The sequence below is a fragment of the Muscardinus avellanarius genome (assembly GCF_963383645.1).
Source record: "Muscardinus avellanarius genome assembly, chromosome: 4".
NCBI lineage: Eukaryota > Metazoa > Chordata > Mammalia > Rodentia > Gliridae > Muscardinus > Muscardinus avellanarius.
This window is the reverse complement of record NC_137789.1, coordinates 129270237-129291035: the sequence shown is the minus strand read 5'-3', so window position 1 is coordinate 129291035 and position 20799 is coordinate 129270237. Positions and strand designations below refer to the sequence as shown.

At 47.4% G+C, this 20799-nt stretch overlaps 1 protein-coding gene across 1 annotated transcript in view; it reads left to right on the top strand.

The window, feature by feature from the left end:
- TLL2 (tolloid like 2) overlaps positions 1–20799 on the top strand; it is a gene marked incomplete at its 5' end in the record, with an annotated part of 130478 nt that overhangs the window by 35515 nt on the left and 74164 nt on the right. The gene's annotated exons all lie outside the window — the stretch shown is intronic.

Here is a 20799-nt window from a genome sequence, read left to right as displayed (position 1 = left end):
TTGAACCCAGTCCTCACACATGCTAGGCAAGCACACTTCCTGAGCTACATCTATTTCCCTAGCCCTCATTTGTTCTTTCTTTAACTGTGTTTCATTGTATTGATTAAATGGGATTTTATGTCTTTATTCAGGGTAGGGGGTACCGAGGTCAGGGCGTTCTACCTCTGACCTGTACCCCCAGCCCTATTTTCTATTTTGAAACAGGGTCTTGCTAAGTTGCTGAGGCTGGCTTGGAACCTGTCATCCTTTTGTCTTAGCCAACAAGTATGAGGATTATAGCCGTGTGCTGCCACCAAGCCTGGCTTCCTGTTCTTTCTTTTCTTTTCTTTATTTTGAAACAGGGTCTCACTGAGTTGCAGAGGACCTCTCTAAGTAGCTGAGGCTGTCCGCAAACCATGATCCTACGGTCTCAGCCTCCCAAATGCTGGGATTACAAGTGTGTGCCACTACACCCAGCTCAGTTTCTTGTTCTTAATTTAAATAGTAATTGATATATAAAGCAGAATAAAATGTAATGAAACTCTATTAAAGGCTTTTTATTTATGTAACCTTTCAATAAATGTCTCTAATATCAGAGACCTAGATATGAGAAGTATTTCTCGCTGGGCATGATGGTACACGCTTGTAATCCCAGTAATTGAGAGGCTGAAATAGGAGGATTGTAGGTTCAAAGCCAGCCTTGGCAATTCAGCGAGGCTCTCAGCAATCTAGTGAGACCCTCTCTCCAAATAAGAAATATAAGTTGGGCTGGGAGTATAACTTAGAGGTAGAATGCCTCTGGGTTCAGTTCCCAGTACCAAAATAAATAAGTAAGTAAGTAAATAAATAAATAAATTAATTAATTAATTAATTTAAAAAATAGTGTTTCTCACCTTGATTTCAAAGAGTACTCTAGCAAGTCCCTTTCTGGGAAAATAAAAGATCTTTTTGTTCAATAACTAATCATCTCCTAAATTTTTAAACTTATCCTTTTTAGTTTATCTGAGGCCAGTCACTCTTGTTCTTGGATATCTTATCCTCTCTTTGATCAGGTGCACTTTGGTACTGCTGGAAGCTGACCTTGTTTGCATACACGCTGACTGCTTAAGAGTTTCCTTACTGACCGTGATAGTGAGCTAAATTGGTTTTGGACAAAATCAGTGCCCCAACCCTAGTGTCACCCACAATAGGGCTGACTTTGGGGACAGCACTTCACCTTGAGGACCTCAGCTTCCTTATCTATAAGGTGGAGGTGTAGCCAGGCGTGGTGGCACACACTTGTCATCCCAGCATTTGGGAGGCAGAGACGGGAGGATGATGGTTAGAGGACAGCCTCAGCTACTACTTAGTGAGGCTCTTCACGACTCAGTGAAACCCTGTTTCAAATATATAAAGGACTAAAAAAATAGGGCTGGGGGTGTAGCTCAGAGGTAGAATGCCCCTAGGTTCCATCCCCAGTACTGCAATAAATAAATAAATAAACAAATAAATAAAATAAAATGGAGATTTGGACCTTCGCTTCTCGTGGACTAGGAATGAAGCTCATTCTCCAGCTCACCGAGAGTGAGCAGGACTGGATGCTAGTGTCTGCCGCACATACTACTGACTGCAGAACCATGACCACCTTGATTTTCCTTCCTTCTCTGGCTCTGTGGTACTGCAGGGCAGCACATAACCTGGGCCCTTCCAGAGACTCTGCAGTGGGCTCCCAGGGCTGTGGGCAGAAATGTGGCCATGGCCTCCCTCTGTCCCTTCTTAGAACACAACAACACCAGTGAGCTGGAGAGAGGAGGTTAAGCAAGGCCAGGCTGCCTCCTGCTGCAGATCCACGGGAGGGGAGAGAAAATGAGGACCCGTTGACAAGTCGGCTGGACGGGAGAAGCTGAGACGCAGCCGGAGGGGTGGCAGGTGGCTTTGCTGGTGTGAGCTTTGGGTGAGGCTCCCTATCTTGCTTGGGCTGATGTGTGAAATGGCCTGGACACAGCCATGTTTTCCTGGGGGCTGTTTTCTGGGTCGTCATTTCTGCGGTTTCCCTAGAGATCTGGAGAGAGAAGGTGATGATGTTGGTGATTTGCCGGTGGAATCTCACTTTGTGTTTGGTCATCTTGTTTCCCGTTAGTTCCCTTTAATGACCCTAGCTTGCCCACAGACGCTGAGGACAGAGCCCCAGATGGCCGTGGTGCTGGCTGAGCCTATGGACTTGTAGAGCTCTTGATGCTTCTGGCTGTCTGCTTCCCAGGTTCTCCAACACTTTTTCCTGCCTGCGTCTTGGTTGCTAAGGACCCTCTCCTGTCTCTGACATTAGCATTGCCCATAGGCATGACTCTTCCATCCATCCTCTAGCCCAGAGGTCCTAGCAGTCATTCCACCAGCCAAATCTGGTCTGCAGATGTGTTTTGTTTGTTTTGTAGTGCTTACATTTTTTGAATTTACTGCCAACATTTAAAAATCAGACTTCTCATAAAACCCCAGAATTCTGGCTTCTCTTGAAAAGTTGGAAGAGCTGGCCACGCTGGTCCAGCGATCCCACATGGCAACAATCAACGGGGTTGCATAATGAGGGGCTGGACCCTGCAGGGGCAGGTGCTCTAAGGGTTGCCATGGTCCCCACCACTCCCTAGTCATCGTTCACACACAGCCTCTTTCACGCTGGAGTGTTACCTGCCTGGCCCCCAACTTCAGGCATTTGAGTTTGCACACTGGGCCAGTGGGAAAACGGTACCACTTTGGGTTCTAATTCAAGTTCCACAACAGTGGTCAAGCTCATTTCTTTCTTCTCCATCAAGGGAGGAAGGTCCTAGAACTTCAACTATTACCTAGAAGGCTGGGAGAAGGTCTTATTTTTTTTCCCCTGGGGTTTCTATTCTTCTTTTCATCAAACATTTTGTCTTTAGTATCTGCTCATCGTACAGCCTTCCGTGCCCTGGGATCCTAGTGGCAGGATGGAGGACACGGAAGAGGTGGACAGAGGGCACATGTGGTGCTTTGCGTGGGAGGGTTTATGGCTCTACATTTTTGGCATCTATTGGCATCTTCCTGCCTTAAGGAATCTGTGGATGGAACCACGAATAGGTATTCACCTCTCTGAAACCAAGGGGTTATCTCATTCTGGTACCTGCCATCACCTGAAAGCATAGTTAGGACATACAGGTGAAGTCCCTGGTCTTCAGTTCTCCTTGACCCAGCTTCCTTCTGTCCCAGCGCAGATAAGGGCAGGGTGGGGCTCCCTGCCGCTCTCCTCCAGGAACCGGAGGGAGGGGTCCCGTAGGTCTCTTTCTTTGATCTTTTCCTTTGATTTCCTGAGCCTTTGCTACTCTTTCTGTGACCCCGTAAATGGGGCTTGCCCTCTGAGACATCTGTGCATCTTTATTGGTCATTTGGTCATCTCTACAGAGACCATGGGATGAAATCCCTCTGAGATTTTTGAGGACAAATGGGTGCTTCTCCTGAAGGACTTCTGATTGGTGTGAAACCTTAGCCCCTGAGTGTGGGCTTCTGCTCCTCAGACCCCTGGTTTATACTGATTTTGTTTTGGCACATATTTATTTGCATTTCTGTGTACATTCAAGCATTTTCTGGTTTTTGTACCAAGTGTTGAACCCAGGGATGTTCTACCTCTGAACTAGACCCCCAGTCCTGTTTTATTCTGTATGTGTATATGTGTGTGTGTGTATGTGTGTGTGTGTGTGTGTGTGTGTGTGTGTGTTTTAGTATTTGGGATTGAGCTCAGGGTTGTTCTTTCTCTGAGCTACACTCCTAGCCCTACTTTATTTTTTATTTTTGAAACAGGGTCTTGCTAAATTGCTAAGAGTCTCACTAAGTTGCTGAAGCTGTAATCCTCCTGTTTCAGCATTCTGAGTACTGGGATAACAAGCATGAGCCACTATGCCTGGCTCAAGCATTCTCTTTACTATAAGCTGGGTATGGTGATGCATGCTTATAATCCCAGTACTTGGGAGGCTGAGACAGGAGGATCGCAGGCTCAAAGCCAGCCTCTGCTACTTAGGTCCTCTGCAATTTAGTGAGACCCTGTTTCAAAATAAAGAATAAAAAATCGGGTTGAGGGTGTAGCTTGGAGGTAGAATGCCCCTGGGTTCAATCCACAGTACCAAACAGAAACAAAACAACAAACAAACAAACAAACAAAAAACTGTACTATGAGTATGTCTTCCCTTGAAAGAATCTGCATACCCATTTGCAAGTAGGTGGTACATACACTGTTGATGTATCAGCAGCTCAGCTGAGCACTGGGCAGGCCCGGGGGACCCACCATCCCTGTTTCAGTTGTTAAATACAACCTACCCACCCTGCTTCCCAGCCATGCCTGCCAGTGCTCAGCGAGCAGCAAGTCTCTGCCTGCACCTGTGGTTCCTCGCCAGGCCAACATGCAGGGTGTGGGGAGCCTGAGCGGCACCCACCCACGGGTTGAATCTTCCCACACTCTATAGTTTCTATAGGTCTCTGTCCAGCAGGCTCCCAGCTCCTGCCACCCAGCCCTGGGCTCCTCCGGTCCCTTGAGAGGGCTCCTGAATTCTCTTCCTTTCTTTGAGGCTTTTTCTTTCTTTGATTTCCTACCTGGCTCTATTTCCTGATAGGTACCCCCTAGTTCAGGTCCACGGGGCCCAGCTCTGCTGGCCTGGCTGGCTCCACTTCTTAGAGGGTGACTGTTTTCTATCCAGTTAGTTTTAGCTCGTGTGGTTAAACGGGCAAGCTCACGAGGCCTGGAGACAGGGACCGGTGGCTATTCTCTATACGCAGATTAGGGGCCTGAGGGAGCTGGTGCCCTGGCAAGCATGGACCACAGCCACTGAGATCACACACAGCGTCCAGCCCAGGGAGCTGGCAAAGGCATCTTGCATTTGGACGGTGCTCAAAGCCTCTTCGCTTCCATGAATGAGTGCTGGGTAGTTTAACCTCACCGTAGGTCTGTGGACCACCAAATGCGGTCCTCCTGACCTTTTACAGTTAGGCGTCTCGGGACCCAGGGAGGCGACGGCTCACCTCGGATCCTTAGTCCATTGTGTGCTGGTGCATCTCGAGCTTCTGATGCTTTCAACTGTGCCCTGAGGATAGGACATGTTGGCCACTTTCCCCAAGGGCTCCACATACTACTTTGGAAATTGGTGTTTGACCTTGAGAGCCAGTTCATTCAATTCCCTCCTTCGATGCAGTGGACACTGCAGGCCGATCATCAGATGGTGCGCTCACCAGAGTCCAGCAGAGTGGACTAGAGGAGCCTCGGGGTGCTGGGGACCTCTAACGTGGGTACCTCTTCTCCCCATCTTCTTCAGTTGTAAATTTCTCAGTTGTGAATTCTCCTCACTAAAATTCCCTGTAGTGCTAAGATCAGTGAGCAGCACACTTCTGTGGTTATTCATGGGCACGGGCAACATGGCGAAAAATTTGAGTCGCCCAGTTGGCGTGTACCCCACTGAGGCTGAGCACTCTGCATTCCTGTTTGAGCTCCTGCCCTGTGAACAAGTATCCATCTTGTGGGATACTTAGGGCCATGTTTTTAGCCTTAATGTGCTGTTTGTTGGTGATTTTGAAGTTTAAAACAGTCTTCAAATAGAGTGTTGAAGCACTGACTCGTGTTCCTAAACGTAAGAGGGCTGTGATGTGCGCTGTGGAGAAAACCCATGTGTTAAATAAGTCCCATTCGGGTGTGAGTTATCTGGCTGTTTGGTGTGAATTCAATGTGAATTAATCAATAATAGATATTAAAGAAGGTGTCTTTAAACAGAAATACACATAAAGCAAGGTTATGTATTGACCACTGATGGAAATGTTGTGAAGGCTCACACAATATCATGTGTTGGGCTCTATGCAGGAGCTCACACTCTTTGTAAACTCTATTGTCTGCCGCCTCCCCAGGAGCAATGGTTCAGTACTCGCTAATTCAATGCGCACAGAAACTTTCTAGAACTAGACTACTGCACGAAATGAGAATTGACCATCTCTCTTCCAAAAGACAAAAGCACCTAACAGAATGTTCTGCACTGTCTTGGGCTCCCCCGCCCTCGGGCAGGGCAGATGTTTTTCGGCCCCTGGCATCGTCTCAGCCTCCCAGTACTAGGATTCCAAGGGTGTACCACCACGCCTGGCTAGAAATTTCTTGGTGTCTTTCATGTTCATTCTTTCTGAATGACTTTCAGAATCACTTTCTACAAAATCAAATAGGAGCTGGGCGTGGTGGCCCACGCTTGTAATCCCCACGCTTGGAGGGCGGAGACAGTAGGATTGCGCAGGTTCGAAGCTAGCCGTGCTGGCTTAAGAGACCCTGTTTCCAAATTAAAAAAAAAAAGTATAGCCCAGAGGTAGTAGGGTTTCCAGAAGCCCCAGTACCACCAAAACAAACAAACAAACAAACAAACAAAAAAAAACAGGATTCCAGCAAAATTCCCTTAGAATTTGGGCCATGATGGTGTCAAGCCCACAACTTCATTTGGAGCAGCCAGCACACAGGAAGCCCCTGTCCATCTGTCCTGGAACGTGGACTGTCTGTCCTTATTACCACTTTTAGAAATTGTAATAAAAATATATAGTGCTTCACTTGCCACTGTATGCATTTCCCGCTCAGTTTAGCCCAAGTTGCTTGTGTTGACTACTCTGTGTGGCCCTCTTACACTTCCTTTCACTTGATCCATTTCAGTGTGTAGAATGGGCAAGTGGGGGCCCCGGGCCAGTGTCTGAGGGTCGACCAAGGCGCTCGCTCCATCTCCCCTCTCTCATCCAGCCGGGCACCCAACCTGGCCTTGTTACCTATCACCTAGCAGCTCTCCGAGGTCTCTGTCCTCTCGCCCTTGACCCTGCTGCCCTTAAGAACATCCCTGCTTCTAGCCTGGAGAGCAGGATCAGGGTCCCATCGGCCTCCCTCCTCCTGTCCCCTCCCCACCAGCAGCCATGTATTTGCTCACCTCCGGTCATCGGCCACCGTCCCAGGGCTGGGGATACGTCAGTGAAGAGAAAGGAGCTTGCCTTTGAGAGGGGATGGGAGAGGCAGCTGTAAACACACAAACAAATAAATGAGATCACTGCTGACCATGCTTAGTGAGCCCCAGAGGGAATAAATGGGGACTGAGAACATTCTTCCAGAATCTTTTCCCTAGGCTTCCAGTTTGTGGTCCAATTTGGCCTGCAGTGTCTCAGGGAAAAATTTAATGGGTGTCCTATGTACTCCGATCCCTGCTACTCCCTTCCTGCTCCCCCACCAGCTGTGAATACTATGAGGCTACCCACCCCAACCACTCCCTGCTCAGAATCATCCCTCTCAGAAGCTTCTAGAAGTCTGCCTCCCCAGGAGGGCCTCTGAGGACCAAAAGCTTCTCTGCAGAGGTTCACAGAACCCAAAATAACCCAGCCCCTGGCTGTTCAGGTGACGCAGGGTGGCGCTTCCCTTTGTCTGCCACCCTTCTGCACTTTGCTCCTTCTCAGAGCCAGTGAGATGTGTCCCCACACCTGCTTAGGTGTTGGCCATGGGTGGGACAGAGGCAAGCTGTCATTCTGCTGGACAATTCAGGCCAACCCTTGGCTTAGGGAGGCTGGGGTGTGGGAGGAGGTTGGGGTGTGGAGGCTCTATTTGGAGGACACAGGAAAGGCCGGTCCAGTCAAAGGGTGGCTAGAGCTTGGGCAGCAGTGCCCTCAGCAAGATCCAAGAGGTGGGGAGGCCTCCTAAGGGGACCTGAAGAATAACCAGTGAGGCCATGGGCCCCCACAGCGTGCCAGACTTTGTATTAGGTTGTGCTGTTCACAACCTATAAAGTTAGATCCTATTTATATTCATTGTATGGATAATATTCATTGTATGGATAATATTCGTTGTATGGATAATATCCATTCATTGTATGGATAATATTCATTATCTTGCCAAAGATCACTAGGGTGAAAACGATTGTGCTACCAAATGGGGCAAGTTGTTTCCCTTCTAGGTCCTATTCTGCCCGATTCCTTGCCATCGCCATTGGTCCAAACCTCTCTTGTCCTTCAGTGCCACCTCCGGGAAGCCCTCCTGGACCTCCGTATTGGGAGTGAGGTGCCTTCAACAGGTGGCTCTTGCAAAGTTCTACAGTGTCTTCCCACGTGGCCCAGGACATCGTGGAATAGACCTAATTCAAAGTACATGGTGAACCGTGGCCAGAGCTGGGCGCCAGGGATGGCTCTGGAGAAACACAGGGGTTCTGACCTCAACTAGAAGTGAAGGGAGCCGGGTGTGGGGGTGCACTCCTCTAACCCTAGTACTTGGGAGGCTGAGTAAGTAGGATCACAGGTTTGCGGTCAGCCTCAGCAACTGAGTGAGAACCTGTTTAAAAATAAAATATAAAACAAAGTAAAATTAAAGAGGCTGGGCATGTAGCTCAGAGGTAGACTGCCCCTGGGTTCAATTCCCTGTACGAAAATAAAAGAAGTGAAGGAAACCTTCCTTTGTGTTGGGAGCTGACCAAGGACATCTGGCTGACCCCTGGTTTGTGGGCTGAGAGCTCTGGCTGTTGATGTCTATGTCTGGGGTGGTCCCTGGCATGTATGGGGGTCCCTGGAGAGGTGGAGAGTGGCTCAGTTTCCTTGGAGGCTCTGCCTTCTTTGAGCTCCCCTCTTCCTCTTCTTTGTAGGCCCCTCCCTCCCCTCTCCCGAGAACCTCACCTCCCTGAGGTGAAGCTGCTATTATTAATACACCCTGAGGCTTCAGCACCTGGCTAAGACGTTCGCTCAGAAAATTTGTCTCCCAACAAATGTGACCTTTTGTCTTCTAGCTATACATGGAGCAAGAACCCCAATTTTCCTGACTTTTTTTTTTGGTGGTACTGGGGTTCCTGGAAGCCCTTCTACCTCCGGGCTACACTCCCAGACCTATTTTATATTTTTTTATTTGGAAACAGGGTCTCTTAGGCCAGTGAGGCTGGCTCCAAACCAGCGCAATCCTCCTGTCTCCGCCTCCCAAGCACGGGGATTACAAGCGTGCACCACCAAGCCCGGAATTCTCCTGAATTTTTGTATTGGGACATTAGCCATGGGTGATGAAGGTTGGGATCTCCGGCTCCATATTGCAAAGGCCGCCAGGGGAGGCAGGTGGACCTGAGACTGTGTCAGATTTTGCCCCTGACTCGTTCTATGACTGTGGATGTGTTATAATTTCCCAAGTCTCAGTTCTCTCATTTGATATATGAAGGAGCAGAATGGCATGAAAAAATAAACCACAGAGACAAGACATGTTATACCCGAAGCATCACAAGTCAAAGAAAAGGTTTGAGTTCTCCTTAAAGCAGACTTAACAAAACCAAGTTCAGGCCGAGAGTCCATTGATGGTCATGGGCTATCGGGAGTCTCTACTCTATAGGATTGTGCTGAGAAGTAATTGAGAAAATCCATACAAGGCGGTAATCACAGTGCTCACATACAGAGTATCCAAAGACCACTGTTAGTTCCATTGGTGAAGCACTAGCTTTCTCTATGGGAGGGAGCCACTACACAGGAATCTGGGCCAATCAAATTCAAATTCATTTTTCCAGAAATAACAGGAATGGCCTCATAGAAAATGGTCACTAGAGGCTTTTCTTTATCTCTCTCTTTGTGTGTGTGTGTGTGTGTGTGTGTGTGTGTGGTGTGGTACTAGGGATGGAACCCAGGGACATTCTACCTTCAAGCTACACCCCTAGGCCTATTTTTTATTCTTTATTTTGAAACAATATCTCACTGAGTTGCAAAGGGCCTCACTAAGTAGTGGAGGCTGTCCTTGAACCCAAATCCTCCTGTCTCAGCCTCCCAAATGCTGGGATTACAAGCTTGCACCACCATGCCTGGCTGAGCCTTTTCTTAAAGTATATCTATAGTTCCTTTTTTAAAAAAATTGTTTTTTTTTTTTTTTCTTTTTGCAGTACTGGGGATGGAACTCAGGGCATTCTACCTCCGAGCTATACCCTCAGCCCTATTTTTTATTCTTTATTTTGAAACAGGATCTCACTGAGTTGCAAAGGGCCTCACTAAGTAGCTGAGGCTGTTGACACAAACTATGATCCTCCTGTCTCAGGCTCCCAAATGCTGGGATTACAAGCGTGTGCCACCATGCCAAGCTTTTTTTGTGTGTGTCTGGGGATGGAACCCAGAGGCGTTCGACCTCTGAGCTACACCCCCTGCCCATTTATTTATTTATTTTGTGTGTGTGTGTGTGTGTGTGTGTGTGTGTGTGTGTGGTACTGGGGCTCCTGGAAGCCCTTCTAACCTCTGGGCTACATTCCCAGACTTATTTTATACTTTTTTATTTTTGGAAACAGGGTCTCTTAAGCCAACGAGGCTGGCTTCGAACCTGCGCGATCCTCCTGTCTCCGCCTCCCAAGCTCAGGGATTACAAGCGTGCACCACCACGCCCAGCTTATTCTTTATTTTGAAACAGGTCTCACTGAGTTGCAAAGGGCCTCACTAAGTAGCTGAGGCTGTCTGCGAACCACAATCCTCCGGTCTCAGCCTCCCATCTTTGCTCCTGAACTTGGCTAGAGAAGGGAGGCCTGGGTCTTTGAAAAGCCACCCAACACAGCAGTTGTGAAGAGACCCGCCTTGTTCTCACCAATGACCTTTCTGCTCTTCCATCTTGCCAAGGTGGGAAAAATGGTTAGGTTACAACTTTCCCATCTGCATAGACACAACCATGTTTCTCTCCCATCAGTGGAAAGTTTCCCTGGCAACTGTGTGTGCATGTGCACGGGCTTGCGCACACTTTAAAGTTCAGTGCATGGGTTCTTAGGCGACGTGTATGCTGTGATCTAGTTCTCTCTTTTAGGAAATGCTTTTGCTTTCTGATAATGAAAGTGATATGTGGAGCAACATTTGGGAATTACAAAAATCTGTACAAGCTAACGGAGTTCACTGAAAAATCACCAATCGGATCGTCACTATGGTCACTATATTCCCATTCAGTATTTTTGCCCATTTTTTTGGTATAGGTTTTTGATGAAAAGATAGAATTATACCAGATGCTTTTGAAATCATACTGAGTACTCTTTCCTAACCTGTTTTCTTTTCTGACTTATAATATGAACATTTTTCCATTTAATAAACTAAAACTACTTATAAAGTTACACAGTGTTCCATTATATCATAATTTATGTTACCACTCCCCTATTGGGGGTAAAATTGTTACAGACTTCTTTTATTATGAAAAAAAAATGTTGTGATAAACATCCCTTGTCTTCATTGCTAGTGAATTCATTCCTTAGTACAGATCCCTAGAAATCAAACTATTGCCCTTTTTAAACGATTTTGATACATCTTGTGAAATTACTTCATAAAGTGTTAAACCAATTTGTAGCGCTCCGGTCACCAGAAGTGTATAAGAATTCTCGTTTTATTACACACTTGCCAATATTAAATCATTTTATTAATGAAATCTGGCAGTGATCTTTTAACTCATGTTTCCTTTCCTTTCTGTAGCATTTGAGATTTGGCGTGGAGATAGAAGTTACTTGGCATTGAACTGCCTCCGATTACACGTTGATTACCATAGTGATCGCCTTGTTTGTTCCTAAATCAACCTCTTAAAGGGGTTTTGCCTTTGTTTTGTTGTGTTTTCCTAATGAGTAAGTAAAACCTCAGCTGAACAGATGTGCCTCTACCGTAGTTTCCCAGCAGAGGTGGGCAGATGTTTTTGCCCATGGGCCGGGCCTGGGATGCTGCTCAGGCTGCACCTGTGCACATCTGGAGTAGAAGGCCGTGCTCGGGGTGTGAGCTCTGCAGTCTGTGGACCCTGCCTGGCTAGCTGGACTGCCTTGGACAGCTTGTTCACTTACTCATCAACCTCAGCTTTCTCTGCTGTAAAGGAGGGCTGGTGTTTATCCACAGGCTTGCTGTGCAAATTACAGGTGGCCAAAGGTCCCAGCAAGTTAAGACAAAGTTGCTTAGGTGACTCCCGAGTGTCCATTCTTATCATGTTGACATTAAGCCCCAGCTTCAGCTACACTGGACACTGGCCTTTTATTTTCCTTCCTTGGGACTTTTAGGGGAGGGAAGTTGTTTCGGTATTGGAGATCAAACCCAAAGGCATTCTACCTCTGAGCTACCCCATCAGCCTTTTTTTTTTTTTTTTTTTTTTTTTTTTTTTTTTTTTGCGCGTCTGGAGATGGAACCAAGAGGCATTTGACCTCCAAGCTATACCCCTTCCCTATTTTTTATTCTTTATTTTGAAACAGGGTCTCACTAAGTTGCAGAGGGCCTCACTAAATAGCTGAGGCTGTCCGTGAACCACAATCCTCTGGTCTCAGCCTCCCGAATGCTGGGATTTCAAGCGTGCGCCACCACGCCCAGCTCCCACCAGCCCTTTTTATTTTTTATTTTGAAACAGGTCCTCACTAAGTTGCTGAGGGACTTGCTAAGTTGCTGAGGCTGGCCTTCCATTAGAGGGCAGACACCATGAAGTCAGATGCTGTCTACAGGAACCCAGCATCTGCTGCCCAGAGCAGGTACTTACTGGAGGGTTTTTTGTTTTGTTTTGTTTTTTGTTTTGGTGTGTGTGTGTGTGTGTGTGTATGGTACTGGGGATGGAACCCAGGGGCATTCTACCTCTGAGCTACACCTCCAGCCCTATTTTTTATTCATTATTTTTATTTTTTACTTTTTTGGTGGTACTGGGGTTCCTGGAAACCTTTCTAACCTCTGGGCTACACTTCCAGACCTATTTTATACTTTTTATTTGGAAACAGGTTCTCTTAAGCCAGCGCGGCTATCTCCAAACCTGCGCGATCCTCCTGTCTCTGCCTCCCAAGCGCGGGGATTACAGGCGTGTGCCACCATGCCCAGCTATTCTCTATTTTTGAAACAGGGTCTCACTGAGTTGCAAAGGGCCTCACTAAGTAGCTGAGGCTGTCTGAGAACCACAATCCTCCAGCCTCAGCCTCCCAAATGTTGGGATTACAAGCATGCACCACCAAGCCCAGCTTTGGAGAGTTTTTTGAATGAATGAACTAGTGGCAACATGTTTTTAGGATTGTGTGCTGGGATTTTCTTTTTCCTTGAAGCAAAAGGATTTGAAGCTTGATTCACCTGTGACAGGTCAAAGCTGTAAATACCCATATTAAACTCATTAAACATGAGAGCTAAGACTGCCCCCGCAGGGGGCCTTGGCAAATGATGTGTATGAAGCTCTTGGACACTAGGATGATGTGGAGAGAATCTCAACTTCTCCACCCAATGTCTGTGTGCTGTAAGTTTAGTTACCCTTTGTATAAAATGGGAATAATTCTCACTGCTGAGGCCTGGCTTAAGGATTAAATAGATAATATGTGTGATGTACCTTCAAGTAATCTTCAATTAATATTGACCTTTAAGAATGAGGGATGGAGCCAGCTGTGGTGGCGCAGACCTGTAATCCTAGGACTTGGGAGGCTGAGACAGGAGGACCAAATTTCTCTCTCTCTTTTTTTTTTTTTGGTGGTACTGGGGTTCCTGGAAGCCCTTCTACCTCTGGGCTACACTCCCAGACCTATTTTTATATATTTTTTATTTGGAAACAGGGTCTCTTAAGTCAGAGAGGCTGGCTCCGAACCAGCGCGATCCTCCTGTCTCCACTTCTCAAGCGCGGGGATTACAAGCGTGCGCCACCACGCCCGGCAGGACCAAATTTTGGAGGACAGCCTCAACAATATAGCAAGGCTCTCAGCAATTTAGCAAGACCCTGCTTCAAAAAATAAATAAAAATAAAAAAGGGCTGGGGAGTATAGCTCAGAGGCAGAAAGTCCCAAGGTTCAATGTCCCTGGTCCCTAGTACAACAAAACAAAACAAAAAAGAATGAGAAACAGGAAGAATAATTAATATAAATTTCGTTTATGAGTTTCCGTATTAATGAATATTCATAGCCACTATTGTTCGAATGGGCAATATTGATCTTTGGCATGAGGGCCTTGGAAAAGCACATCTCTTTCTGCCTAGATGTGTATCATCAACATTTCATTAATTATGGTGGTGGGGTGTTGTGTGTACAGCAGTGTATCTATCATATGATGCATTTAATTAAGGCACTTTTTGTTGGGAGCGGAAGAAAATTGGGCTTTCCCAAAGAAAAGCAGCTTGCTCCCAAAGTTGCTAACAGATTGCTTCTTAATTGAACTTGGGAGGTGAATTATATGGTGAATTAGAAAAAAGAACAACTCTGAATTTAGTGAATTGTTCCATAAAGGAAACTGTGGGATTGAATTGCAAATGCTGGATAGAAACATTTCAGCCGGCCCCAGGCATCACGGGCTGCTGACCTCTGCTGTGTTTCAGCCAGAGCCTGAACAGGCCAGAGCTCTCTTTTCAAGGCCTGTAAGGCATTCTTTCCCAGAGACCAGCTGTAAGCCTGGGTTTCTTATGCAAAGGAGACGTTTGAATAAACCCCTGTGACTAATGAAATATACAAGGCCTTTGCATATTCTCACTGAAGGGGTAATTAAGCAAAGACCAAATATGGGAAGTATGATAGCCATATATATTTCAGATTTTTTTTATCTTGCAGTCACACTCCATCAAAAAAATCTATCTTTATATTTTGAATACTGCCCGCCCCCATTTTCATCTTCTTTGAGCTGTTTCTCTCTTCCTTGGTCTCTGTGCCTACAGCGACAGTCACAAGGTGAGCCTCACCTGTCTTACTCATTAGCTAGCTTTTTTTTTTTAGGTCTATATCTTGCCTTCCTGGTGAGTTTGACAGGAGAGAGGGAAGAAGGGAGGAAAAGATGAGATCTCTGCTCACAGGGTTCTGAGTGGCCAGTCTCAACCTTGCTGCACCTTAGGCTTACCCAGGAAGCATTTGAAGTCTCTGCACCCAGGCCATGTTCCAGACCAGTTAAATAAAAGCCTCTGGGACCAGGGCCTGGACCTCAGGATTTTTTCAAAAGTTTCTCATTCAAAATTGTAGCCAAAATTGAGAGCCACTGTTCCAAGAATAGCTGATAAAAACAATTTTTCCCCCAATAGTTAAGCTGAACTAAAAATGATAGCTTCTGCTCCTAAATACTGTCGACCTGCCTTATTCATTTGCCCACACATAACATTATTGATTACCTGCCATGCGTTTGTTTACTGGCATGAGGAAGAGATATCCCCGAGAAGAGCATCCCAGGAGTTCCCAGACTGAGGGCCGAGGTCCACTCGCCACCAGCAGAGTCCTTGGCATACATGAAGGAAAAGAATTTCAGCATGTGTCAGTAGAGGCACAGATAGTTATTTAGGAAAGCAAGGGAGAATGTGGGGGGGGGAGAGAGAGAGAGGGAGAGGGAGAGAGAGGGAGAGGGAGACGGAGAGGGAGAGGGAAGGAGAGAAAGAGAGAGAGAGGGAAAGAGGGAGAGGGAGAGAGAGAGAGAGGGAAGGAGAGAGAGAGAGAGGGAGAGGGAGGGAGAGGGAGAGGGAGAGAGAGGGAGAGGGAGAGGGAGAGGGAGAGAGAGAGAGAGAAGGAGAGATAGAGAGGGAGAGGGAGAGGGAGAGGGAGAGGGAGAGGGAGAGAGGGAAGGAGAGAGAGGGAGAGGGAGAGGGAGAAGGAGAGAGAGAGAGGGAGAGGGAGAGGGAGAGGGAGAGAGAGAGGGGGAGGGAGAGGGGGAGAGAGAGAGAAGAAGAAGAAGGAGGAGGAGGAGGAGGAGGAGGAAGAGGAGGAGGAAGAAGAGGAAGAGGAGGAGGAGGAGGAGGAGGAGGGAGGCATTGCATATGGGGGATTCCCAGTTCTTCTTTTAAGGGAAATTTGGTAGCAGAGCATGATGGTACACGCCTATAATCCCAGCGTTTAGGAGGCTGAGACAGAAAGATATCAGGCTCAATCAAGATCAGCCTCAGTAATTTAGCAAGACCCTCAGTAACTTAGTGAGACCCCTGTTTCAAATAAAAAATAAATAAAAAGGGCTGGGGTATATCTCAGAGGTAAACTGTCCCTGGGTTCAATCCCCAGTACAAAAAAAAAAAAAAAAAAAAAGGAGAAAGAAAAGAAACTTGGTGAAGAGTGTATATGGGAAGGTATGTGAGGGTGAAACCAGTCCAGTGACCGTAAGACTGTGACGATCTGGTCATCTTCTGGATCCTTGACTATAGTCTCCATTGTCTAATCAATAGATGAAACTGGAAAGTAACCTAAATTATAGGTTTCTCAAGATACCATATCTGTCTTGTTTATGTTATATGCAGGTTTAGCAAGAAATGAGAAACTCGAGAGTCCAAGGGAATGTGCCAGTTGAAGCCTTTAGTAGCTGGCCAGTGGCGATACCCTCAGTCCAGAAATCTGACTGCAGGGGCTCACTGACTGGCCAGGGGTAAGGGTTTATAAGGGAGAAAACCATAAGGGGGTGAGCCATCTATTTAAGCAAGCAGGTTTACAGAAGCAGACATTTGTGGTTAGCTTAAGTGGTATGCAAGGTCCTGCTATTCTGGTCAGGTGCTGGATGAGGCCTAGGCTCCACCCAAGGTCAGACTTTTGGGAGGAATTCTTTATTATTTATTTATTTATTTATTTATTTATTTATTTATTTATTTATTGGTGGTGCTGGGGGTGGAACCCAGGGGATTTCTACCTTCGGGCTATACTCCCAGATTTTATTTGGAAACAGGGTCTCACTAAGTTGCTGAGAGTTTCACTAAGTAGCTGAGGCTGACTTTGAACCTGTGTGATCCTCTTGTCTTGTAGATCCTTAGTGGAGCCACAACCCTGCTGGAGCCATGGCAGGCTCCACAGTTGCAGAAAACATGCTAGGCCCAAGTTTCGGTTTCCCAGAGGTAAATTCCTTTAGGATAAGATTATTCTTTTGAAAACCACAACCCCTGTAAACCAAACTGTATAAAACCGACTTTTGGACCTGGGCTTGGGGTCCTTGTCAAAACTCCATTACATTGGAGGGGACTCGGACCCTAGCTCGAGCAAGTTCCCCAATAAACCCCTTCCTGTTTTTTGCATTATTGTGTGTGGTGGTGGTTTCTGTTACCCTGGGGTCCCGGACTCAGACCCTTACAAGTGTGCGACACCAAATCACAGGAATTTCAAGTGAGGAGATAGGCCATTATGATTACAAGTGTGGCCTATTAAGGGCATTTTATCTAAGAAAGAACAGACCTTGCAGGGTATAGATAATGAAGTTTCCAAATTTTAAAACTATATTTTTTTCTCCTTTCTTTTTAGTTTTCCTCCTTTCTACTTTTGCCATTACATTTAAACTCCTTATAGGGCCAGGTGAGGTGGCTACCACCTGTAAATCCCAGTTGGGAGGCTAAGACAGGCTCAAGACCAGCCCCACAATTTTGCAAGACCCTGATTCCAAATAAAAATAGGGCTGGGAGTGTAGCTTGGAGGTAGAATGCCACATTCACACAAAAATGAATAAAAATAAACTCCCTAAAAGGAGGGTTAATTAACAGTACACAAAGTGATTGTAGTTTTATGTTAACTTTGAGATTTACATATTTCTCAGGAATTTGGGAGGGATAGATCTGGGAGAGCGGCTGGGGATGATTGTATTTATTACAAAGGAAAAGGAGATCCTAGTAGCTGTGGTGGGGCGTGTGAATGAGCTGATGAGGGGTGGCAGGCGAGCCCAGAGGACCATGCTTTCTAGCCCAAGAGGAGCACAGGCAGCTTCCGGGGGAAGTGGTGTCTACCTGAAGACTTGAAGGACCCGTAAGATTTGGCCTGGCGAGGAGGCGGTGTGGCTAAGGAAGCCACATCAGTAGAAATCCAGTCACAGTGTGTGCTTACTGTGGCTAAGCTGGGAGTGGCTGTGGGGGACATGACAGGAGGTGATGCATGTTAACTGTTGCCCTTGAGAGAAAGAAGAGAGAGAGAGAGATAGAGATAGAGATAGAGATAGAGAGAGAGAGAGAGGAAGAAACTGCCATTTCTTGATAATGACAGAGGATGGATTTGTGTGCTTAACTATCATGGCCCCAATCATACTTTCCGATGTCTTTTGTTTTGTTTTGTTTTGTTTTTGCTATTATATTTGGGATTGAATCCAGGGGCTTTTAACTCTCAACTACACCAGCCTTTTTTATTTTTATTTTTTATTAACAGGTTCTCACTAGGTTGCTGAGAGCCTTTCTAAGTTGCTGAGGCTGGCCTTGAATCTACTACTTCTGTCAGCCTCCCAAGTACTGGAGCTATAGATGTGTGCCACCACTCTGGGCTTCAGATGTCCCTTACAGACCTCCTGGACAGTGCTCGACAGCACTGGGGAGTAACTGGTCCCTGCCAGGACCCTCACCTGTGCTTGTCCTCATTCCTGGGTCTGCAGCTGGTCTTTGTGCCCTCAGGACAGGCACACCCCTCACCTCCTGGGGCTGTGTTCCCACAGCTGTAAAATGGGGCCATTCACAGTTCATGTGTCACTGGGTCTTTATGAGGCTGAAATTACAAAAGTCCAGGCAAGGCGCTGTTAGCACTGTTCTTAGCATATGGTCAGCACCACACTGGGCACTTAGTGACCATCGATTCTTCCAGTGGTGCTCATCTACCTAAGGGGTCCTGGTCTCGCCAACTCCAGAGCTTTTGCGCCCATTCTAACCCCAAGCAGGAGAGCGCCAAGGGAATCGGCCCCTCCCCCTGCCTGCTGCAGAACTATCAGTCTCTCTAAGCCCGACTCCCTGGTCACAGCCCACAGCCTGCTTCGAACCAGGACTGTGTCCAGACTCAACCTATAGCTCTCTCTCTCATCTTTTTCATTAGAACCAAGTAGGTCTGAATTTGTCAGCCATTGATTGGATGTTGAGCTTCCACCGATATAAGACATTTTATTTCAAATTTCAATTCCTGTGGCCCCATCTTGTCTTTTTTTTAAGCACTAGTGGGGATCAAACCCAGGGGCTCTTTACCACTAAGCTATACCCCCAGTCTCTCACTGTGTGTGGTACTGAGATTGAACCCAGGGGCATTCTACCTCTGAGCTACACCCCAGCCTTATTTCATTCTTTTATTTTGAAACACGGTACACTAAATTGTGAAGGGCCTCACTCAGGTGCTGAGGCCGGCTGTGAACCTGAGATCCTTCTATCTCTGTCTCACCTTTTTTCTTTTTTTCTTTTTCTGGAAACAGGATCTCATTAAGTTGCCAAGGTTGGCCTCAAACTCGATACTGCTTCAGCTTCTGACTTGCTGGGATTACAGGTGTGGGCCACTGCACCTGGCTTGTCCACCTTTAATAACCCCTGTCACATACAAGGCCATTGTGGTTATAAAGCCCTTTCATTGTCCTCTGGCTTCTGTCTACATCTCTCAGAATAAAAGTCAAAGTCCTGAATGTGGCCAGCAAGTCCCACGTGAGCTGGCCCTGCAGACCCCACTGCCCGCTGCCCTTGTGTTCACCACTCTCTCCCTGGCTTCGTGCATTCAGTCATGCTGACCTCCCTGCCGCCAAACACCACCCCTGGGCCTTTGCACCTGCTAACTCTCAGTTTGGAATGCTCTCCCCCAGATATCCAGAGATTCTCTCTCCTCTCTCTAGACTTCTTTTCTGCCTGCATTCCCTGTTCCCCTCACCCTCACTTACTTTCTTCCTAGCCCGTCCAACTGCCAACTTAAACATTTGGCTGCATATTGGTTAATTGCTTCCTCCTCTACCTTCCATCAGAATATAATTTCCACGAGGTCAGGGTAGAATTTTCTCAGTGTTGTATCCTGAGCATTAGAAACAGCATCTGGCATGTAGCAGGTGCTGAATAAATATTTGTCAGATGAACACACACCTAAACAAACCCATTACCTCATTTGGTCCTCACAACAGCCCATTTGACAGATGAGAAATGCTAACGCCCGCCCGAGCTCTTGTCCACAATTGCGCAGCCCAGCGGAGGCTGAGCAGGGCCCCTGCAGCTCCTTCCCCTCCACAGATGGCACATTCCTCTGCTGGTGAAGGACTTCATACCATCAGGATTTCCCCTGACCTTTAGCCCGAGAGGAAATGATATCGCAACTGGAAGAATACCCCTGGGGCCGGGAGCTGGCAGCCAGGCCCGGCAGCTGCAGGGAGTGTGTGAGCCGATACTGAGTTGGCCAGAAAGGCAGCAGACCGAGCAGGACCAAGCAGGATGCAGCACGGAGCCCCCTGTCCCGCCTGGAGGCCCCGCAGCTGCAGCCCCCACGGAGGTCAGAGTCCCCAGAGGGGAAGGGCAGCCTGCCAGGCAGGAGTTGGTGTGAGGGGCCACAGGGCTGTCTCCAGTGGCCACCTGGGCCAGGGCTCAAGTCCGAGGCTGGGGGCTATAAGGGAGCCTTCTCTGGGCAATGCTGGGAGCCAGTGAGTGGTGACACAGGAAAGATGTGTCCTGAGGCTTTGTCCTGAGCCCCCAGCTCCTCTTCTGGACTGGGCAACACTGAGCAAATCGTCATCCACCTCCTCCTCTGTAAAACAGGGCTGCACTCCGTCCACCATAGTGTGTCCTCATGACATCAGAGGGGACACTCGGAAACTGCTTTATAATCTGCAAGTTTCTGAGCAATTGGTAAAAACCTCTCCCTCTCTCTTTTTTATTTTGTAAATAGATTGTGCTTTGGGGCTTTGATGTGCTGTCCGTGTGCCATTGTCTCTCCTGGACACATCTCTTCCCTGGTGTCTCTACCACTATCATCGGCCCCTCTCACCCCTTACATCAAATGTGCCAGCCCCTGCTGTTAGCTCTGCCTCCAGATACATCCCTGACCTGACTACGGGCACCCAGCAGGCCACGGGCCAGGGCCAGGCCCCTGACTAGTCACCCGCCTTCCTCTTCTGCCTGCCCATACCCCTCAGCAATTTTGCTAAGGCACAAACTCTCCTCCTCTCCTGTTCTAACAAAGAGAATAAGTCTAAGGTCACTGCATGACTGGCCTCCCCCTCCCCTTCCCCCCTGCAGGCTGTCCC